The sequence below is a fragment of the Piliocolobus tephrosceles genome, chromosome 4 (genome assembly GCF_002776525.5).
Source record: "Piliocolobus tephrosceles isolate RC106 chromosome 4, ASM277652v3, whole genome shotgun sequence".
NCBI classification, from domain to species: domain Eukaryota; kingdom Metazoa; phylum Chordata; class Mammalia; order Primates; family Cercopithecidae; genus Piliocolobus; species Piliocolobus tephrosceles.
In genome coordinates, this window is record NC_045437.1 from 21,917,071 (window position 1) to 21,940,487 (window position 23,417).

Sequence of the window (23,417 nt, forward strand, 5' to 3'; positions counted from 1 at the left end):
CACTGTAATCTCCATCTCTGGTTTCAAGAGATTCTCCTGCGTCAGCCTCCCAAGTAGCTGGGATTATAGGCACCTGCCACTACCATGCCCAGCTAATTTTTTGTGTTTTAGTAGAGATAGGGTTTCACCATGTTGGCCAGACTGGTCTCAAACTCCTGACCTCATGATACACCTACCTCAGCCTCCAAAGTGCTGGGATTACAGGCGTGAGCCATCGTGCCCGGCCCTTTACTTTTGTTCTTTTGGCTCTATAACCAGCATATTCTTTATACTTGGAAAAAATATTTTATGTACTTTTTTTTAATAAGCGGAATTTATCTGTGGGTTTCTTTGTGCATGTGATGCTATTTGATAGCACTTTACCCACAGTAAAACTTCTTTCAATATTGGAATCATTTTTCTCAAACCTTGCTGCTGCTTTATCAACTAAGTTTATAAATTTAATATTCCAAATAGTTTCTGTCATTTCAACATTGTTCAAAGCATCTTCACCAGGAGTAGATTCTAGCTCAAGAAATAACTTTATTTACTCATCCATTGGAAGGAATTCCTATTTATTAAAGTTTTATCACAAGATTGCAGCAATTCAGTCACATTTTCAGGTCCCACTTCTAATGTTGGTTCTCTTGCAATTGCCATCACATCTGCGGTTACTTCCTCCACTGAAGTATTGAATCCCTCAAATTTGTCCATGAGGGTGGGAATTGACATCTTCCACACTCCTGTTAATGTTGATATTTTGATCTACTTCCAAGAAACACAAATGTTCTTAAGAACATCTTGCATAGAAAATAGTTTTTATATTACTTTGTTGAGATCCAACAAAAGAATCACTGTCTATGAAGCTATGGCCTTATGTGAGATATTTCTTAAACAATAAGACTTTGAAGTCGAGAATACTCTTTGGTCGTTGGGCTACAGAATGGGTGCTGTCTTAGCAGACATGAAAACAACATTAATATTTTGGTACATTTCCATCAGAGTTCTTGAGTGACCAGGTGCATTGTCAATGAGCAGTAATATTTTGAAATAAACCTTTTTGTTTTTTTTTTCCTCTGAGCAGTAGGTCTCAATGGTGAGTCTAAAATATACCATGAACAGTGTTATAAACAACTATGCTATCACTCAGGTTTTGTTGTTCCATTTAGGGCACAGGCAAAGTAGATTTAGCATAATTCTTAAGAACCCTAGAAGTTTTTGAATGGTAAATGAGTGTTGGTTTCAACTTATCACCAGCTGCATTACGATCTACCAAGAGAGTCAGCCTGTCCTTTGAACTTTCAAGCCAAGCATTGACTTCGGTATAGTTAAAAAAGTTGTAGATGGGATCTCCCTCCAGTAGTAGGCTGTTTTGTTTACACTGAAAATCTATGTTTAGTGTAACCACCTTCATCAGTGATCTTAGCTAGATCTTCTGGGTAACTTGCTGCAGCTTCTATATCAGCATTTGTTGCTTCACCTTGCACTTTTATGTTATGAAGATGACTTATTCCTTAAACCTCATGAATCAACCTCTGTTAGATTCCAACTTTTCTGCCGCTTCCTAACCTCTCCCAGAATTGAAGAGCATCAGGGTCTTGCTCGCGATTAGGTATTCATCTAAGGCAATGTTGTGGCTTGTTTGATCTTCTTTTCGGATCGCTCAAACTTCCTCCAAATCAGCAGTAAAGATGTTTCACTTTATTTTCATTTGTGTGTTTACTGAAGTAGATCTTTTAATATTCTTTAAGACCTTTTCCTTTGAATTCACAATTTAGAAAACTGATGCAAGGGCCTGGATTTCAACGATTTCAACTTTCAACAGGCCTTTCTCATTAAGCTTAACCATTTCTAGCTTTTCATTTAAAGTGAGAGATGTGGCAGTCTTCCTTTCACTTGAACATTTGGAGGCTATTGTAGGGTTGTTAATTGGCTTCATTTCAATATTTTTGTGTACCAGGTAATAGGGATGCTCAAGGAAAAGGAGTGAGATAGAAACAGCTGATTGGTGGAGCAGTCAGAATGATGCACAACATTAATCTAAATTTTCCACCTTATATGGGTGCTGTGTTAGTCTGTTTTTATGCTGCTGTGAAGAAATACCCAAGACTGGGTAATTGATAAAGGAAAGAGGTTTAATTGACTTATAATTCTAGATGGCTGAGGAGGCCTCATGAAACTTACAATCATGGCAGAAGGGGAAGCAAATGCATCCTTCTTCACATGGTGGCAGGAGAGAGAAGTGCTAGCAAGGGAAATGTCAGATGCTTATAAAAGCATCAGATCTTTTGAGACTCACTCACTATCATGAGAACAGCATGACAGAACCATCTCCACGATCTAATCACCACCCACGAGGTCTCTCCCCCAACACGTGGGGATTACAATTGGATTGCAATTCAGATGAGATTTGGGTGGGGATACAGAGTCATATCGTATCAGGTGCACTTCATGGCACCACAAAACAATTACAATAGTAGCAACAAAATTCACTGATCACAGATCACCATCAACAGATATAATAATAATGAAAACATTAAAAGTAATTTTTGAATTACTATAATATGACACAGAGATACACAATGAGCCCATGCTGTTGGAAATATGGTACTGATAGGCCTGCTCAATGCAAGGTTGCCACAAACGTTCAGTTTGTAAATAATGTAGTATCTGCAAAGTACAATAAAGCAAGCACCATAAAATGAAGTATCCCTGTAATAGCAGATACACACTTATAATTCTGGAATTCTATGTGTATAATCTCATTGATTAATTAAATCTTATATTAGCTTGGTGATATATATTGCACCAAACTAATAACAATTATATAGTTTGCATTGTTTCTGTATGATCAATGAGAAATCTCAGCATCCTTTCCATGCATTTACTAACTGAAGAAGAAAGAGTTGCATTGATAGAATTAATGTTTTACCTCCACTTCTTAGACTGAGCTGGTAAAGTTATCAAAATATGTTGCTTTGCTTTGGTTTTGGTGGGATTATTCCTATCTCACTCCTTTTCTTTGAGTGAGGTGGGAATACTGCTTGGTCTGTTTCCACTTCCTTATTGCACCTATTCATGCATCTTTCTTCCACTCAAAAGCAAAACATAAAATGTGCAAAAATAGAAATCTATAGAGGAGAAGCATTCTTAGATTTTCTCATTTTATTACAGCATTCAAGTAGCATAATATAATCATGAACATTTATCAAAAGAACTACCTTGGACCTTTTAAAGTACATGTGAATTCTTTTGAATTTATAACCATGATTTGAATACAATAATGAAAATATAATATTGCCTAATCTTTACTAAGGATGTGTAACACCAGGCACTGTGTTATGCACATTATATGTATTATTGTGATTATTCCTTGCATAAAATCCATCAAACAATAATACCTACATATTATTCAGTTATAATGTTCTAAGTATTGTGCCAGGTATAAGCCATATGTTTTTTATTAAAGTAAATATTTTGGGATAAGGATATGGGATTTTACATGCAAAGAATCAAGGAAAATTCATTTGACTATTTCTAAGACAATTGTAAAAATACAAACAATAACAAAATAAATGTTGCAGTTTTCATAATTCAATTTCAGTGAACTTTTAATCTAATTAAACATAGATTTGGCACATATCCTCTTTTCTTTTATTGTTTAGAACTATCCTTAAAATTAATTTACAAGATTTATTTGACATAAATTATGAGTGAAGTCTTGGCACAGTTTCATTTTAGACTTTAGAACTGGACTATCAGTTTTTAAAATGGATAGAATTTTGTCAAATATATTAACCACAAATATGAATTTATGTGTGTATCATTTTTACTCTTTTGAAGTTACTATTTTCAGTAACTCAGGCACACACACATTCTTATCTACATATTCATGATATATCATATTATATGCCTATATGTATATATAATATGCACACAAAAATCTATGTGAATATGTATGATGAACTATAAACCCACTGCAGTAAGAGTCTTTATTCTAGAGATAAAATAAGGGTAAGCTTTTATTATCTTACTGTCCCAAAATGAATTTAACTGATACGTTGGAATAAAATTAGAAGTAATATTTTAAAAGTTATATGTATCTTATTTTCATTTTTGAGCTAAATCTGAAATGATTTTCATTTCTTGAGTTAAATTTCAGGTGTCTTTTGAAAATAAGATTTACTAATAACAGAGAGCCAGCCTTTCGGAGTGCACTGTTTTAGTTCCAACAGGAAGGAATCCCTTAAGAATCTTTTAACTTAGTAAATGAGTAAAATTCAACATTATGAAAAGTGCACCAGCTTCTGAATTCTAATATGATGTGGTAGCTCATAAGAAAACAAGAAAAGGACATAAGAGAGGGGAACATCACATACCAAGGCCTGTCAGGAGGTCAGCAAGGGAGGGAGAGCATTAGGACAAATACCTAATTAATGTGGGGCTTAAAACCTAGATGATGGGTTGATGGGTGCAGCAAACCACCATGGCATATGTATATCTATGGAACAAACCTGCACATTCTGCACATGTATCACAAAACTTAAGTATAATAATAATAAAAAAGGAAGAAAGGTTGATCTGGGACATGAAAATTGAACAAAAAAAAAAAAAAAAAAAAGAAAAAAGAAAAAAAGAGAAAGATGTTATTCCTTGAATAACATTGCATTTTAAAAACACTAAACTTAAGAATCTACTCACATTTAATATTTAGTAAACTCAATCATGTTATAAAATGAAACGGGTGCTTTTCTAAGGTGTAAAGAGTAAAGCTGTACTTTACTTAGCTGTAAAGAGAAGAGGTATATTTAAAATTAATTTTGAGTCATGGGAGTTGAATATTGTGGTCTATATTAGAAGACTATAATCAGTGTCAGGAGATTTTGAATAAGCTCCAAAAAATATTTCTAATATAAGAAGCTTAAATCATTTTTTATCCCTTAATATTAATAATTAAGTAGTTAGTCCAAACTCATTTATGTTGTTGAGTAACTGAAAAGTCTTGATTAAAATCATTTTCAATGTGTGACTTCCATCAAAGTCATAGAAAACTATACATATCAGATTTCCTGGGGCAGTAGATCAAGGCGAGAGAGTTAATAGAAGCTGTTTGAAGACACTGAAAGGGCAATTTGAAGGTAGAAAAAACCTCTATAACTAGTTTTTTTGCCCACTTGGTGATTTAATTGGTAACAGAGTAGTGTCCTGCATAGAAAATATATTCAATACTTAAAATTAACATATTCCATGATGAAATACGGAGAACTATTAAAGGATTTTTTTTTTTTTTTCAGATCTTTACCATGACAGCTATTGTTGGACTTGCATAAGAAGTGTAAACCAAATCCATTTATTTCATTCATTATTTTGGTAATTTACATTGAGGTTGGAATGTATAATTCAATTATCTAGTTAATTGATGCCATGTAGACATGGATTAACCAAGCTTTAAGTGTTCTGAGATTGAATTATTTCAAAAAGTATTCATTGTACTTTCTGACTGGAATTTGAATTATTCCCTTCAGCCAATAAAGTATAAGCAGTATCTTCAGACAACAACAGGGCATTAAAGAAAGAGTTCCGAGGATGGTCGATAAAAGAAATCTCATTATCTTTAATCTGAATATGAATCAAACTTTAAAGTGTGGAAAAATAAATACAAATCAGTTAATAAAACATCCATAAGATATGTGTTTTAAGCTGAATATGTCTAATACCAGTATTATATGTTATGTAATACATGAGTTGCCGTAAATGAATGCTGATGTCAAAATCAGCAATAGTATGTCTATTTTTTTTTTTTTTTTTGAGACGGAGTCTTGCTCTGTCGCCAAGGCTGGAGTGCAGTGGCCGGATCTCAGCTCACTGCAAGCTCCGCCTCCCGGGTTTACACCATTCTCCTGCCTCAGCCTCCCAAGTAGCTGGGACTACAGGCGCCCGCCACCTCGCCCGGCTAGTTTTTTGTATTTTTTTTAGTAGAGACGGGGTTTCACCATATTCGCCAGGATGGTCTCGATCTCCTGACCTCGTGATCCACCCGTCTCGGCCTCCCAAAGTGCTGGGATTACAGGCTTGAGCCACCGCGCCTGGCCTAGTATATCTACTTTTAAAAACCCATCCCTTTGATGAAAGATTTATAACTTGAAATGTACCATGTATGTGATGTGAAAGAAAAGTTCACTCATGGTGAGCAGAAATAATCATTCACTTTGCAAATGAACATTAACACTTGAAAAATGATAATTATATTTATTTAATAATTATGAAGTACCAGCACTATTTTAAGCACTATTTTATTTTATTTCATTTCATTTTATTTTTTTGAGATGGAATCTCATTCTGTGGCCCAGGCTGGAGTGCAGTGGCGCGATCTCGGCTCACTGAAACCTCCACCTTTCTCCCATCTCAATTTCCCGAGTAGCTGGGATTACAGGTGCATGCCATCACACCCAGATAATTAAGCACTTTATTTCAATAATTTATTTAAATCTCACAATAACCCTGTGGGGTAGGTTACAAAGAGCATGCTCACTTTATAGACGAGAAAATGGAGGCAAACAAGATGAAATCACTTGCCCAAGTGACTAATTCAGTAAGCTAAGTTAATGATTTAGCTCAGTGATGCAGCCAGAATTTTAACTTAAGAAGTCAGTTATCAGTGTTCATAATCTTACTCAAGATTCTATGCTCCATCATCCTTAACATTTTGTGCTGCCTGTGGCAGTAGCCGACTAGTCCCCATAACTACAAATTAGATAATAAACTTTGAAGCCTGCTTCCGAACCATAGCCATTACGTCTTGCCAGATAGCTCTGCGAAGGCTGGCTCTGCTTCCCTATAGTAACTGGTATTTCTCTGCCAAGAATGCTCTCAATGGCAGACAAACTGGCTCCAGCTGAGCTAGTGTCTCTGCTGTCACTAACCACTCGGGGCTAATCCAGGAAACTTCATCAACCTCTTCTACAGTCGACTTGGGCCCTGAGGACCCTGGCTTGTTTGGTAGAAATCTTTCATCACTGAACATGATCTGAGAAGGTAGCATGGCTAGGACAGGTCACTCTGCCCAGAGATCTCTTCCCTGAGACCCATAGTGCTACTCTGTCTTGGCTGGTGCCTTTCGTGACAGACTATGTTCTGGTTATAAAAACAACAACAGGCTAAGCGCGGTAGCTCACGTCTGTAATCCCAACACTTTGGGAGGCTGAGGCAGGTGGATCACCTGAGGTTGGGGTTTCGAGACCAGCCTAAACAACCTGGAGAAACCCTGTCTCTACTAAAAATACAAAACAAAACAAAACAAAAATTAGCCAGGCATGGTGGTGGGTGCCTATAATCCCAGCTACTTGGGAGGCTGAAGCAGGAGAATTGCTTGAACCTGGGAGGTGGAAATTGCAGTGAGCCAAGATTGCACCATTGCACTCCCGACTGGGCAACAAGAGCGAAACTCTGTGTCAAACAACAACAAACAACAAACAAACAAACAAAACACTCAACTAAGCTTGCTGCAATATGGGAAGCCCTCTCTTATCCTGGACATAAGTGAGCAGCAGACAAGTATAGAGCTGGATATAAAAACCTAGAGGAATGACCCTGTGAAAAGAGGCTGAACTTTCTTGTAAGGGTTGTCATGTGGCAGACTGAACACCATATTCTGGAAACAGGGACATTCCACTTATATCTGAATGAGAAAAAAGGTTTTTATTGACTTAATTGCCAAATGGGAAATGATTAAACAGTATAATATTTCTTAATAAGAGAAGATGTTTTATATATTGTAGCTAAAAACAAAATAAATTATCATAGAGATCAGTAATGCAAAATCCAAGTTGCTTCTCATTTAATTGAATAAAGCACAGTCATAAGACCAATGAAAATGCTGGTGTGACATTTAAGATCTGAGGTTTGTTGATTTTGCCAACATTTTACATTCTCTTGAAGATTTGTTGGCTCTACCACCTGGCCTAAGTACTGAGTCTGTGTCAGCCAAAAGGATGGGCAAATGAATCAAATAAATGAGACAACATAGACAGTGTTCAAATGAGTGTCTAACTCTCCCTCCTTGTGAAATGCTGAGTTACAAAAATGACAAGACACAAATCACCTGAATCTGCTGAAAGAGGAATAGGAGAGTGTAAGGCATTTTAGAAATTTTCCTAGCCCTCCTTTTTTTTAAGTCAGATTTTGACACTTGAAGGATACATTTATGTTATCTAAATATCCATTGATGCAGAATATATAAATGCTTTCTTAACCATGATATACATATTAATTATTACTCAATGATCTCTACATTCTTTCTAGCTTTGATTTTAATATACACAATTCTAGATGGATTATGTCACATATAATCTACCCTCTAGGTGTGCAATTTTCTGTCCTACTTCTGAAGAATAATTTTGCTTTCCACAGAGCAGAGGGGAAGGTAGCTATGGAGGTCATTTTTTAAAGAGACCAAAATAAACTAAAATAGCTACAAAATAAATCTTCAAATACCATTCAAATCTCTTTGGATGAATTCACAAGGTCTTTGAATGGATTCTCAAGGATATTAAACAGTAAAAGTCACAGAGAAATATATCTAAATAACCTCCACTTCAATGTTCCCAATGCCTGTTATTTAAAATCGCAGGCAAAACATACATATATGAATGTAACATATATTATATCCATAATTGTAGACAAATATTTACTCATCTGCAATACACATCATTATTTTTCTATACTGAAACACTCATAAGCTTTTACCACTCAATAAAAATTTTGTCATCCTAACTAAAGCCTAGAAACATCTTCAAAGTATTATCAATTGAATAAGAAGTATAAATGGAGTTTATTGAAAGTTTTAGGATCCACAACTATTATGATTAACTTCATATATCACTTTTAGTACTTTTTTTTTTTTTTTTTTTTTTTTTTTTTTTTTTAATTTCTAGACGGAGTCTCACTCTATCACCCAGGCTGGAGTGCAGTGGCGCGATCTCGGCTCACTGCAAGCTCTGCCTCCTGGGTTCACACTATCCTCCTGCCTCAGCCTCCTGAGTAGCTGGGACTACAGGTGTCCGCCACCACTCCCAGCTAATTTTTGTATTTTTAGTAGAGACGGGGTTTCACTCTATTAACCAGGATGGTCTCGATCTCCTGACCTCATGATCCGCCCGCCTCAGCCACCCAAAGTGCTGGGATTACAGGCTTGAGCCACCGTGCCCAGCCCTACTTTTAGTACTCTTTACATACAAAGTTAGTAACAATTATGCTGTGATAAAATTATTTGTGGTCATTTGTGATGTCATAAAAACGTAGTTAGAAAATTACTGTTTAAAGATTTTTTCCTATATTTTCTATGAACAAATGATGAGTTAGCTTGATTGATGGTAAATTATTATAATGTGTTTCATTAAATTGAGGTGATAAGGAGTAGTCTTCTATAGATTGTTTAGATTTAGTATGTGTGATCCATCTTACAGAAAATGAAAAAATATGTTAATTACGTCTCTAATTCCTAAAGGAATTAATTTGGATTTTATACATTTCAGCATGAAACAAATATTTAAGTAATAGATTGTATCCTGTTGCATATGTTATATATAATAATGTTAAATGCATACCCATAAAAACTCATAAGAACAAGATATTATAAAAAGGGAAGTTACAGTTTAAAAAGTGGAAGCAATGAACTTTCAACTAAATAGTAATCGTATCCAGGGGTTTGCACAACAGTATGATATTGAAACAAAAATGGGTTCAGGACCTACATAATCCAAGTTCAATTTTGGCTCTTCTACTAATTATCTGACTGGTGTGAATCTTCTCTAAGAATCTTCATTTGTAAAACAGGCATAATAAGACTGGCTTCATGGGCATCATTAACTACCTCTTATGTTATGGGGAATCTTAGTTTATGCCTATGCCTTTTGTCAAGATATTTACACCAGGTTTTAAAATAAAGACTGTTGTTAATAGTTGAAATGAAACAATCTGAAATGGGGTTATGGACTGAATGTCTCTGTCTTCCCTAAACTCGTATGTTGAAACCCTAAGCCCCAGTGTGATGGTATGAGGAGGTGGAGACTATGGGAGTTAAACAGGGTTAGATGAGGTCATAAGGGTAGAGCTCTCATGATGGGATTAATGTTCTTATCAAAAGAGAAAGAGAACTGAGCTAGCTCTCCCTCCATTGTGTGAGGATGCAGCAAGAAGACAGCCAACCAACAATCAAATTGGCTAGCCACCCATATTGTGGGATTTCCCAGCCTCCAGAACAGTGAGAAATACATTTCTGTTGTTTAGGTCATCCAGGCTATGACATTTCGTTGCAGTAGCCTGAGCTGACTAAGATAGACAGTAGGGCAGATATCTTTGTATTAGGTGGCTCAGCACAGACTCGTGTAGGGCCCGTGAAGCACAAGAACCTAGAACAGTTCTCACCTTAACCCATGGCCAAACGTAATGATGACTCATAACTCATATTTCTTTTTCTGACACTCTAAAATTACTTTTCTTTAAAAGACATGATAGAGAACACTCACTGATTAAACCAAGTGCACTTAGATAGGTACTCCCTCAAGTCTCTGGTGATGGTGGGCAGGTATTTGATGCCCCTGCTGACAGTTACCCTGTAACCCAGGTAGCAAACGTCTGTGTATCTCAAGCAGTCAGACTGCCTCCTAGGTGGTCAGTCGGAAAAGTGTGAAATTATAGATTAATCAAAATAACTGAAGGAAAGAGAGGCTGAATCTCACAGTGAAGACACCAGAAAAGTAATCTAGTTTGCATGGGAGAACAGATAAGGTTCATATGAATGTTCTTTCTATATGGCTTTGTCATTTATTGTCTGATCTAAATCTTTACTTGTTTTATTGTTTGGCTACATTTTTAAGACATTATGCAAATAATTTGCCATCAACAAGCTAAACAAGTACATGTGTAGTAAAAAATTGAGCAATAAATTGTTATGTATTAAGAAAGTAATCGAGTAATAAATTAAGTAAAAAATTGAGTAATAAATTGCTATGTGATGAATATAAAACTGGCCCAAAATACTTGTCTATCTTCTGGATATGTGTTCGATAATAAAGTAACATGGAAAGTGGAAAACAAAAATTCCAGTCAATGTCAATTACTTTTAAGACTACGTCCAAAGATGACATATAAAGTGTGCAGCCACAGAAGCTGTATTTACATATTACTTTGTGAAACAAGACTTTATTTTACCAAATAAATACTTTTCCTAAAATTAAATTCACTCTTTTAAATTTCTTTTTAAAATTTTTTTTGTATTTTTTAATGGTTGTTATGCTTTTATTTTTTATTATATTAAGATTTCTGATAAACGCACAAAAGCTAAAGTAATAGTAGTTAATTGTTTACTCCATATCTAAACGACAATCTTTTTAGTTGAATGGCCAAATGCCGAGCTGGCATTTGCATGGCAGTTATGAATATCTTCCAGGACGTTATGTCCCAAAGATCTCACTTGCCCTTCATGAGTCCCAATTCTGGTGGTCACACACTTCAAATAGAAGATTTAATTCCAACAAGAGTTTAGTATTTTAAGCAGTTAACAGTATCACATAAAAATTTAAAAAAAAAATGGAATCCATCTGGGTTAAACTATCTAATATTATTGTAAATTCAGTTTAAAAGTTCAATGCTAAATATTAAAATGTTCTGTTTCAGTAATAATAATACAAAAACAAATTTATGTGGGTTATAACAGTGAGGCAAAGTGATATTCTGACTGAATTAAGAAGGTAAGGTATATAAACCCAGAAGCCAGACTACTGGATCATTTTCAATTTTTTTAGAAAACTTCATAATGTTTTCTATAATGGCTGTAGTAATTTACATTCTCACCAACAGTGTGTGAGTGTTCCTTTTTTTTCACATCCTTTCCAGTACTTGCTATGTTTTATCTTTTGATAGTAGCATACTGATGAGTATGAAGTGATATCTCATTGCAGTTTTAATTTGCATTTTCCTGATAATTAGTGATAACTGAGCATTTTTTTCATATACCTGTTAGCTGTTAGAGTGTTTTACTATGAAAAATATTTATTTAAGCCTTTTGCCCTTTTTAAAATTAGGTTATTTGTTTTTGTACTATTGAGTTGTTTGAGTTCCTTATATATCTTGGATGTTAACTACCAATCAGATGCATGGTCTGTGAATATTTTCTTCTATTCTGTTGTTCTCTCTTCATTCTGTTGATTGCTTCTTTTGCTGTGCACAGCTTTATAGTTTGATGCGATTCCATTTGTCTACTTATTTTTTATTTTAGTTGCTTGTGCTTTTGGGGTCTTTTTGGAAATGTCTAAAGCGCATGTTAGTATTTTGAATAGATATCTTCATTACCAGGTTCATTGAGCATTACTCACAATAGCCAAGATATAGTTTTGACCTACGTGTCCTTTGGTGGATATATGGATACAAAATGTGATATATATGTATTAAGAAAGGTAGTGATAAATATAAAACTTGCGAAGACTGTGGGAAAAGAATAGTATCTGGGCTGGAGAGCACTGTTCCTCACAGCACAGTCCCTCATGGCTTCCCTTGGCAAGGGAAGGGAGTTCCCCAGCCCCCTTGTGCTTCCTGGGTGAGGTGACGACCCACCCTGCTTCTGCTCGCCCTCCGTGGGCTGCACCCACTATCTAACAAGTCCCAATGACATGAGCTGGGTACCTCAGTTGGAAATGCAGAAATCGCTCGCCTTCTGCGTTGATCTCGCTGGGAGCTGCAGACCACAGCTGTTCCTATTTGACCATCTTAACTGCCTGTGTGGCTCCTGGAAGGAATCGACACCCTAACATCACACTTAAAAGAACTAGAGAAGCAAGAGCAAACAAATTCAAAAGCTAGCAGAAGACAAGAAATAACTAAGATCAGAGCAGAACTGAAGGAGATAGAGATACAAAAACCCTTCAACAAAATTAATGAATACAGGAGTTGTTTTTTTTTTTTTTTGAAAAGATCAGCAAAATAGATAGACTGCTAGCCAGACTAATAAAGAAGAGAGAAGAATCAAACAGACACAATAAAAAAATGATAAAGGGGATATCACCACCGATCCCACAGAAATACAAATAACCATCAGAGAATAGTATAAACACCTCTACATAAACAAACTAGAAAATCCAGAAGAAATTAATGAATTCTAGGACACATACACCCTCCAAAGTCTAAACCAGAAAGTCAAATCCCTGAATAGACCAATAACAAGTTCTGAAATTGAGGCATTAATTTAATAGCCTACCAACCAAAAAAAAAGCCCAGAACCAGGCAGATTCACAGCAAATGCTACCAGAGGTACAAAGAGGAGCTGGTACCATTCCTTCTGAAACTATTCTAAACAATAGAAAAAGAGAGACTCCTCCCTAACTCATTTTTTGAGGTCAGCTTCATCTTGATACCAAAACCTGGCAGAGATACAACAACAAAAAATTTCAGGCCAGTATTCCTGATGAACATCAATGCAAAAATCCTCAATAAAATACTGGCAAACTGAATCCAGCAGCACACCAAAAAGCGTATCCACCATGATCAAGTTGGCTTCATCCCTGGGATACAAGGCTGGTTCAACATACACAAATCAATAAATGTAATCCATCACATAAACAGAAACAATGACGAAAACCACATGATTATCTAAATAGATGCAGAAAATTTCTTTGACAAAATTTAACACCCCTTTATGCTAGAAACTCTCAGTAAACTAGATATTGATGGAACATACTCAAAACAATAAAAGCTATTTATGACAAACCCCCGGCCAATATCATACTGAATGGGCAAAACCTGGGAGAATTCTCTTTGAAAACCAGCACAAGACAAGAATGCCCTTTCTCACCACTCCTATTAAACATAGTATCGGACGTTCTGGCCAGGTCAATCAGGGAAGAAAAAGAAATAAAGCGTATTCAAATAGGAAGAGAGGAAGTCAAGTTGTCTCTATTTGTAGATGACATGATTGTGTATTTACAAAACCCCACTATCTCAGCCCCAAATGTCCTTAAGCTGATAAGCAACTTCAGCAAAGTCTCAGGATACAAAATCAATGTGCAAAAATCACAAGCATTTCTATACACAAATAATAGAGAGCCAAATCATGTGCGAACTCCCATTCACAATAGCTAAAAAGAGAATGAAACACAAAGGACTACAACTTGCAAGGGATGTGAAGGACCTCTTCAAGAGAACTACAAGTCACTGCTCAAGGAAATCAGAGAGGACACAAGCAAACGGAAAAATATTCCATCTTCATGGATAGAAAGAATCAGTATTGTGAAAATGGCCATACTGTCCAAAGGAATTTATAGATTCAATGCTATCCCCATCAAGCTACCATTGACTTTCTTCACAGAATTAGGAAAAACTACTTTCAATTTCATATGGAACCAAAAAAGACTCCAAATAGCCAAGACAATCCTAAGCAAAAAGAACAAAGCTGGAGGCATCATGCTACCTGACTTCAAACTACACTATAAAGCTACAGTAACCAAAACAGCATGGTACTGGTATCAAAACAGACATGTAGACCAATGGAACAGAACACAGGCCTCAGAAATAACACTACACATCTACAACCATCTGCTCTTTGACAAATCGGACAAAAACAAGCAATAGGGAAAGGATTCTTTATTTAATAAATGGTGTTGGGAAAACTGGCTAGCCATAGGCAGAAAAATGAAACTGGACCCCTTCCTTAAGCCTTATACAAAAATTAACTCAAGATGGATTACAGACTTAAATGTAAGCCTAAAAATCATAAAAACCCTAGAAGAAAACTTAGGCAATGCCATTCAGGATATAGGCATAGGCAAAGGCTTCATGAGTAAAACACCAAAAGCAATGGCAACAAAAGCCAAAATTGATAAATGGAATACAATTAAACTAAAGAGCTTCCACACAGCAAAATAAACTATCATCAGAGTGAACAGGAAACCTACAGAATGGGAGAAAATTTTGGCAATCTATCCATCTGACAAAGAACTAATATCCAGAATCTATAAGGAACTTACAAATTTACAAGAATAAAACAAACCCCATCAAAAAGAGGGCAAAGCATATGAACAGACACTTTTCAAAAGAAGACATTTATGTGGACAACAAACATATGTAAAAAAGCTCATCATCACTGGTCATTAGAGAAATGCAAATCAAAACAACAATGAGACACCATCTGACACCAGTTAGAATGGAGATCATTAAAAGTCAGGAAACAACAGATGCTAGAGAGCATGTGGATAAATAAGAACGCTTATACACTGTTGGTGGGAGTGTAAATTAGTTCAACCACTGTGGAAGACAGTGTAGTGATTCCTAAAAGACCTATAACAAGAAATATCACTTCACCCAGCAATCCCATTACTGGGTATATACCCAAAGGATTATAAATCATTCTAGTATAAAGACACAAGGACACGTATGTTTATTATCTCACTGTTCACAATAGCAAAGACTTGGAACCAACCCAACTGCCCATCAATGATAGACTGGATAAAGAAAATGTGGCATATATATACCATGGAATACTATGCAGCCATAAAAAAGGATGAGTTCATGTCCTTTGCAGAGGGACATGGATGAAGCTGAAAATCATCATTCTCAGCAAACTAACACAAGAACAGAAAACCAAACACCACATGTTCTCACTCATAAGTGGTAGTTGAACAATTAGAACACATAGACACAGAGAGGGGAACATCACGCACTGGGGCCTGTTGAGCAGTGGGGGGCTAGGGGAGGGATAGCATTAGGAGAAATACCTAATGCAGACGACGAGTTGATAGCTGCAACAAACCACCATGTCACCTCTATACCTATGTCACAAACCTGCATGTTCTGCACATGTACCCCAGAACTTAAAGTATAAAAAAAAAAAAAAAAAAATACACAGAATACTTGTCCATATTCTGGAAATGTGCTTGACAATAATGTAACATGGAAAATGAAAAACAAATAATTCCTGAGGAACATCTGTGAGATATATATATATATATATATATATATATATATATATATACACATATATATATAAAACATATATGTAACATTTATATATATCACTTATATCACATTTATATGTATATTTATATATAGTGAAAAAATATTATATATGTGATATATACACATGTACACACACAAATGAATACTATTTAGACTTAACAAATGAGAAAATATTCAGTTGCAAAAACATGGTTGAATTTTGAAGGCATTATGATAACTAAAATAAGCACAGAAAGGCAAATACTGATCTTCACTTATATGTGGAATCTAAAAAGTCAAACTCATAGGAGTAGAGGGTAGAATGGTGGTTGCTGGGAGCTGAAGGAGGGAAGGAAGAAAGAGAAATTTTTTGTTAAAAGGTAAAAAGTTTCAGCTAGACAGAAGGAATAATAGATCCAGAGATCTATTGCATAGCATGGTGACCATAAGTGATAATATTGTACTGTATACTTGAAAATTCTGACAATAGATCTTTAATCTATTAAAGGAAAATAGGAAAATAGAAAATTTTCTATTTTCTATTTTCTATTTCTATTTTCTATTACAGGAAAAATAAAATAGAACTCTGCAAGGTGATGAATATCTTAATTAGCTTGATTTAGTTATTTCACAATGTGTGTGTATATTAAAACATCACATTTTGTGCCATCAATACCTTGAATTTTAATAGATCTGTGGAAAATTATATAAATGGAATTGTTGGCGATGCACACATAAATCATAATCAGGTTTACAGACATTACAATATCTACTATTCAAAATAAAAGCAGCTGTCAATTTTTAAAATAAAACTAGTTACTGACTGCATTTTTTATTGGTAGACAAACTGATGTTCAAGCTGATGTTGAGTACAAAAAAGTTTTTTCAAATAAAAACCTCAATGTGACAGAGCATAAAAATATTCTCTCTTTTCCTCTATCAAACAAATTTTAAAATATACCTTTGAAGAACTGCAGAATTTATCTTTTAAAAGATGATATGAGAAAAAAGTAGCAATGAGCATGAAAAACCTTAAGTATTTGTTATTTACTGCTGTATAAAACACTCCACAAAACTTAGGCTATCACAGCAATATACATTTATAGTCTCAGTTTCTTTAGATCAGAGATCTATCCACAAATTAGCTAGGTCCTCTCTCAGGATGTTATCCAGGTCTGTGGTCTCATCTGAAGACTGAGGATGGAGTACTTCTAAGATCACATGCTTTTTGGCATAATTCAGCTTCTTGAGAGATATTGGTGCAAGGGTCCCAGTTTCTACCTGCTGTTACCTGAAGGCCACCATCAATTTCCTGCCATGTGGGCTCTTACAGCATGGCAGCTTGCTTCATCAAAGTATGAAAGCAAAACAGGAAATACAGCCTGTTAGCATATGTAAGTTACACGTAACCTATTCGTGGAAATTACATTCCAAAAGTTTTGTCATATTCTATTGTTTAGAAACAAGTCTATACCCCATTCCATACTCACAGGAAGAGGATTCAACACATGTCTGAATACAAGAAAGTGGGGATTATCGAGAGACAACTTAGAGCCACCTTGCCACAACTTAGCCACTTTGTATTTAAGGATTTGCTTCAATCATGAGAAACAAAAATGAAAGAAGGGATTTTTTAAAAATGAAAAAAGGCCAAGAAAAGGGAAAGAAGTCAGGGAAGAATACGAAGATGAGATGAAAGAATAAAGACAAAAGAAAAAAAAAAAGGGAAGAAGAAATAAAAAAAAAAAAAGAATTGAGCAAAGTACAATTAAGTATCTGTAAAGAATACAAAATGAACCATTACATTTTTAAAGTCTATTATTGAGGCTGAAATAACATGCATTGAGAAAGAAGTTAGTTATCTTACAAATTCATGGTATAAAGCAATAAAAAAATTAATTAGTCTTTACTCAAAGTGGGATACGGAGTGAGGACTATTTTTAAGTGGGTAAGAATTTCTCTACTTAAGTAATGATGGAGAAAGATGTATATTTTCTACTTATCACTTCATTATTTAAAATACTTGAAAATAAATTGCTTTTTCTTAAAATAAATCTTGAATCATGCTTCAAGATGTAACAACTTTCTCCAAGACATAAAAAATAAGTTAAGATTTGTGAACTGTGCATATTTGCTCTTAGTCCCTAGCTAAACTTCAGAATTTTATGTATATGAGTGTCTGGACATGGACAGACATGGATATTCATTGTATTTTAACTACATGGTTCTTTGTAAATAATTGATTGATTCAGCATTTAAAAATGCTATACTGAGCCTCATTCCCTTATGTAAAAGTGTGAAAAATCAATAATTATTTCATAGTATCATGAGAATAAAAAAAAAAAAAAAAAAAAAAAAAAAAAAAAAAAAAACTTGGTTAGAACCTTGCTGAACACTCAGGTGGTATCCACTAAATAACTGCTGAATTAAAGAACTGGTGTTATATGGCATTATATAAACCCTAAGTTTAAGAAGAAAAATCTGGCTTTAGAAATTTTAGTCTTCATATTTAAGTCAACTTTCAGTTCTGAAAAATATCATTTTGCTTTAACTTGTTTTTTTTTTTTCTTTTATTATATACTGGAAACTTTGGAAAGAGTATTAAAAAATGGTTAGGTCCTTCATTTATTCAAAAAGTATTTACTGACACCCCCTGTGTATCAGGCATTCTTACATCTGAGGATGAGGTGCTAAAGAAAGTGAACTCCCTGCTTCATGGAAATGGCATTCATTTACATGTAGAGGCATGTATAGGATAAAAGCATATATATCATGCTTGAAATTATTTTTAAACATTTATCTTTATAATTATTTTTATCAATTATTCTGTAAAAGTCGTAAGTGCTCTTATACTATATTGACAATATAAGTACTCTTAGTTTGAGTTTTAATATACTTTGACAGTAACTTATTTCTTATTGCCTCAGAGATTTGTTACAGCATTTTATCTCATGCATTATTTCCAAATTTCTGCCAATTCAAAATGTCGTATATGTAGTATTCTGGCAGAAACAATTCAGATAGAAATTGAATCAAAAATATAATTCTCATAAAGGCAAGTCACGCAAAGCAGAAAGAGAATAAATGGCATGCTAGCAATTTTTGCAATAATTTTCTCTCTTCAATTAATCAGACACTCAATTGGCTCGAAAAAATATATATCATCTAGGACAAGTCATCCATCTTGGCTGGCACCTAAAGTAGATGGGCCATCCTTTACCTTATGGCACTTCAACTACATAAACCTAAAAGATAAAATGAAATTCTAGACACACAAGGTTAAAGGACAGCAGAGTCAGGTTTCATCTTCTGCAATAATGTTAAATGGTCAAGGTGAGGAACAAAAGTAATATCCATTTTTTTGTGTGTGTGAAATACAAGACAATGTGAACCAGAATGTCAAGAATGATGAATATCACAGAAATCCTCTCATACAGAAAAAAGTTTACCTGCACAGCATTTTCAACAAATAAATCAGTTTCATTTTTTCTTTCTTTCTTTTTTTTTTTAACTTTACTTAGATCAAATAGTGAGTCAATAACTTGCAGTTTTAATTCAAAATTTAATTCAAAAATTTAGACTGATATAGCCACTTATTTGACTGAACATGGTCATTTTTAATGAATAAAGAAAGACATTTTGTATCATGTTAAGCAAAATCATTGTTTTTATATGTGTTGAATTTGGTGATACTGAGACATTTATGAAGTAACGCAGTTTGTATTGGATGCTTTGCCTTCCTGTCCCTGAGTTAGAAAGTACCTATATGCATCTTTAGACATTAAAGACAGGAAATATATCACTGTTTCCATAACCATTTGGGGTATCCAGTGAGAATCAGAAAGTTGAACAAATGTTCCAATGGAGGAGGCCCTGAACTGGGTCTTGAGATTATCATTCAAGTCACCATATATATACACAGATCCCAGAAACAAATGAAGTTGGTTAACCATAAGAAAGTAGAGAAGTAGAGGACAGACAGCAACACACATGAGACACAACAAATTTTGTTACGGTTATGCTTCTAATGCTTTGTAATAAGAGTCTCCTTTTGCCATTTATGTCTGATTGTTTTGTTTTCTTTTACCCACAGACAGAGGAATGTGAAATAATATTAGCTTTTATTAAATTCCACTAGGTAACTTAATACTGTATTTGTTAAGGCAGCTCAGAAAGAAGTTTAAATTTAATAATATAAATGTCAATTTATATTACCAAATATAAATTTTATAGTACAGTTAAAATATAAAATTGAATAAACTGTATAACAATATTTCACATAAATCACAAAATAATAAACAATATAAAATCAATGAGATGTAATGTAAATATGGGTTTCAGATTTCTTTTAATGGAATATTCTGAAAAAGACTGTTATCAAGATGATGCTTACTAACAGGTTTCTAGAGAAGGATGCCCATTTCCTTTTCTAAGATATGGCTATTCCTTATGTGCGAGCTCTGTAGTTTAGCACATATTTGAATTGTTTATAGAACATTCTACCAAGTCATCAGATAAATCCTGAATGGTGCACAGAGCATTATATGTAAGATCTACTTAATTATGACCCTCTGATGTCCTAAATATAATGTCATATTTTAAAGTCTAGGATGAGACCGCCTCCTTGGATTTCATGATTAAAATGTCTAATTGTTAGGTCAGGGCCAGACCCATTCTCTGGCTCTTTCAGAAGATATGGAAATATGTCTCCCTACATCTTCTATCTGAACCTTATTTACCTTGACTTGAAGATACAGAACATGAGCAAAAATATACACTTATTGGAGAAACAAAAGCTATCTGGGGTAAATATGATGAATTTATGAAATTTATATTTAAATGTGAATGTACAGCTAAAACATGAATGTTAACAGCATTATATATATATATCTATATACATACATATACAGTTTGCCAGACACTGCTTCAAAACATTGTCATCATATCTTGTTTGTAGAAACATGTTTATGTTTGTACACATGTATGTATGTGCATGTATGTAGCTATATGTGTGCATGTCTGTACCTGTATCTATTTTCTATTCTATTTATACTTATTAAAGTTAGGAATGACGGATCTACATTTTTGGAAGACAGAAGAAGAATAAGTTAGTGACAAATCTATGTGAGCTGCCTTTTAGTGCGGAATTTGTGTCTCTGAGTAAGTTGCTGAGATGTATAGATAAGAGGTATATGCTGAGATTTCAAGGCTGGGATGTACAGTGGTGGACTAAATTGTTTACATTGCTAGTCCTTAGAAGGCAGTAATCATTTTTTTCCTGAAAGAAATGAAACAAGTATGTAAACATAATGTCTGGTATTAATAGACCTTGAATTTAAAATTTCTTTAACTACAGAAAATATAAGATAATAATAACTTAAACCAAAATTCATAGTGTACAGACTGGGTAGGGAGATGTAGTGTTAATATTGAAGAAATATAAAAATGAAAACTATTCTTAGTTCTGAAGAAGGCTAAGGCGAAAGGATTACTTGAGCCCAGAAGTTTGAAATCAGCCTGGGCTACATAGCAAGACTCCATCTATAAAACAAAAACAAAAAGGAATAAAATGTAATATGAAGAATCTAAGAGACTTGTATCATAAAGCAGACATAACCCCAGGAAAGAGGTTCCATAGGATAAATGCATAAATAAAGGGAAAAACAACAGAAACATTTTCTTTGAGCTTTGAGATTTAAAGTGCTTATCAAGTCCCAGAGAGGATTAATGAAAAATGACAAACAAGTCATAAGACCCTGATACAAATCTTTAATTCAAAAAATGGATAAAATATTACAATCTTCAGAATATAAAAAATTTATAAAAAAGTAAAGAAATACTGTCAATCCTGGAAATTCTCATCTACAAACAGGAAATTGAAGGGCATCTGAATAAAATTAATGGATTATTGGAGAGAAGTTATCAGTTCATCAAGAATGCCATATACAGCCAATTGTTATAATTTTAGTTTAACATAAAAGGAAGATTGCATAAAATGTGAAAAGTCAAAGCTGTGTCTTCCATGAATATTGTCTTTGGACAATACTAGAATAAAAGCAAGAATCTTCAGCAATAGTCCTTCCACATAAACATCAATTTGAACAACTATCTACAAACAACAATACTTTCAAAAGAGATAAGAAATCCAGGTGGGAGATCACAGTACCTGGCTGGAGCACAGTAATGAAAAATATGCATTGAAGAAGGGAGGTAGGAAGAATATTCTTCGATTACCTGCATCACTGTCTCCTGACTCCAGGTAGCACAGCACAAGAGAGAAACTGTCTTCTTGGGGGAGAGGGAAGTGATCAAAGGACTTTGCCTCTGAAAACTCAGCACTGAGCACATTATCATGCCCCATATTCTAGTCCAGCACCCAAGGAATGAAACACTACACATGTCCTGGAGCCAGGCAAGACCACAGAGCCCCAGACTTCAGGTATGTATGGAGGATTCAATCATAAGTCCAAATAAGTGTTAGGCCAACTTCAGGGAATTTAAGCCCTTGACAGTACAAAGCACCATGCTGGTCAGCCACATCTACCCTAGGGTGCTTTTGTACGCCAGTACCGTGCCTGCTACAAAGCTTTCCCAGTCAAAGCCAGTCTGCAAAGATTAAAATAAATACTTACTAATTCAAATGTGCAGACACCTACACATGACCATAAAGTTAATGATCAATCAGGAAAAGATTACGTATTATCAAATGGACAAAATGAGGTGCCAGTGACTCACCCCAAAACATTGAGATGTATTGATTGACTTAATCACAAAAAAATTGAAAATTATTTTAAAGACACTCAGCAAAGTTCAAAAAAATACAGGGAAGTCATTCAATGAAATGAGGAAAATGATAAATGAGCAAAACAAGAAATTTAATAGATTAGAATGACAAAGGAACAAAAATCAAATAGATATCCTAGAAGTGAAAAATATAATGAATGAAACCAAAAATGCAATAGTGGATCAACAGCAGAATTGTTCAAACAGGAGAGATAATCTGTGAACCCCAAAACAGATTATTTGAAAATAGTCAGATAAGAACAAAGAAAAAGAAGCGAAAATGAGTCAAGAAAGTTTATAGAATTTATGGGACAGCCCCAAAAGAGCAAATGATTGAGTCATAGGGGTAATTAAAACTGATACCATAGAAATACAAAGGATCTTGAGAGACCATTATGAACAATTAGACACCAACAAACTGGAAAAATAAATAACTTAATACATATAACCTACCAAGACTGAGTTATGAAGAAACAGAAATTCTTAGCAGGCCTATAATGAGTAAGGAGAATAAAGTGGTAATAAAAAGTCCCCCATGCAAGAAAAGCCCAGGAGTTGATGCCTTCATTAAACATTTAAAGAAGATCTAACACTAGTTTCTTCTTAACCTCTTCCAAAAAACTGAAGAGAAGAGAACAAATTAAACAGTACATTTTACAAATACTTTATGA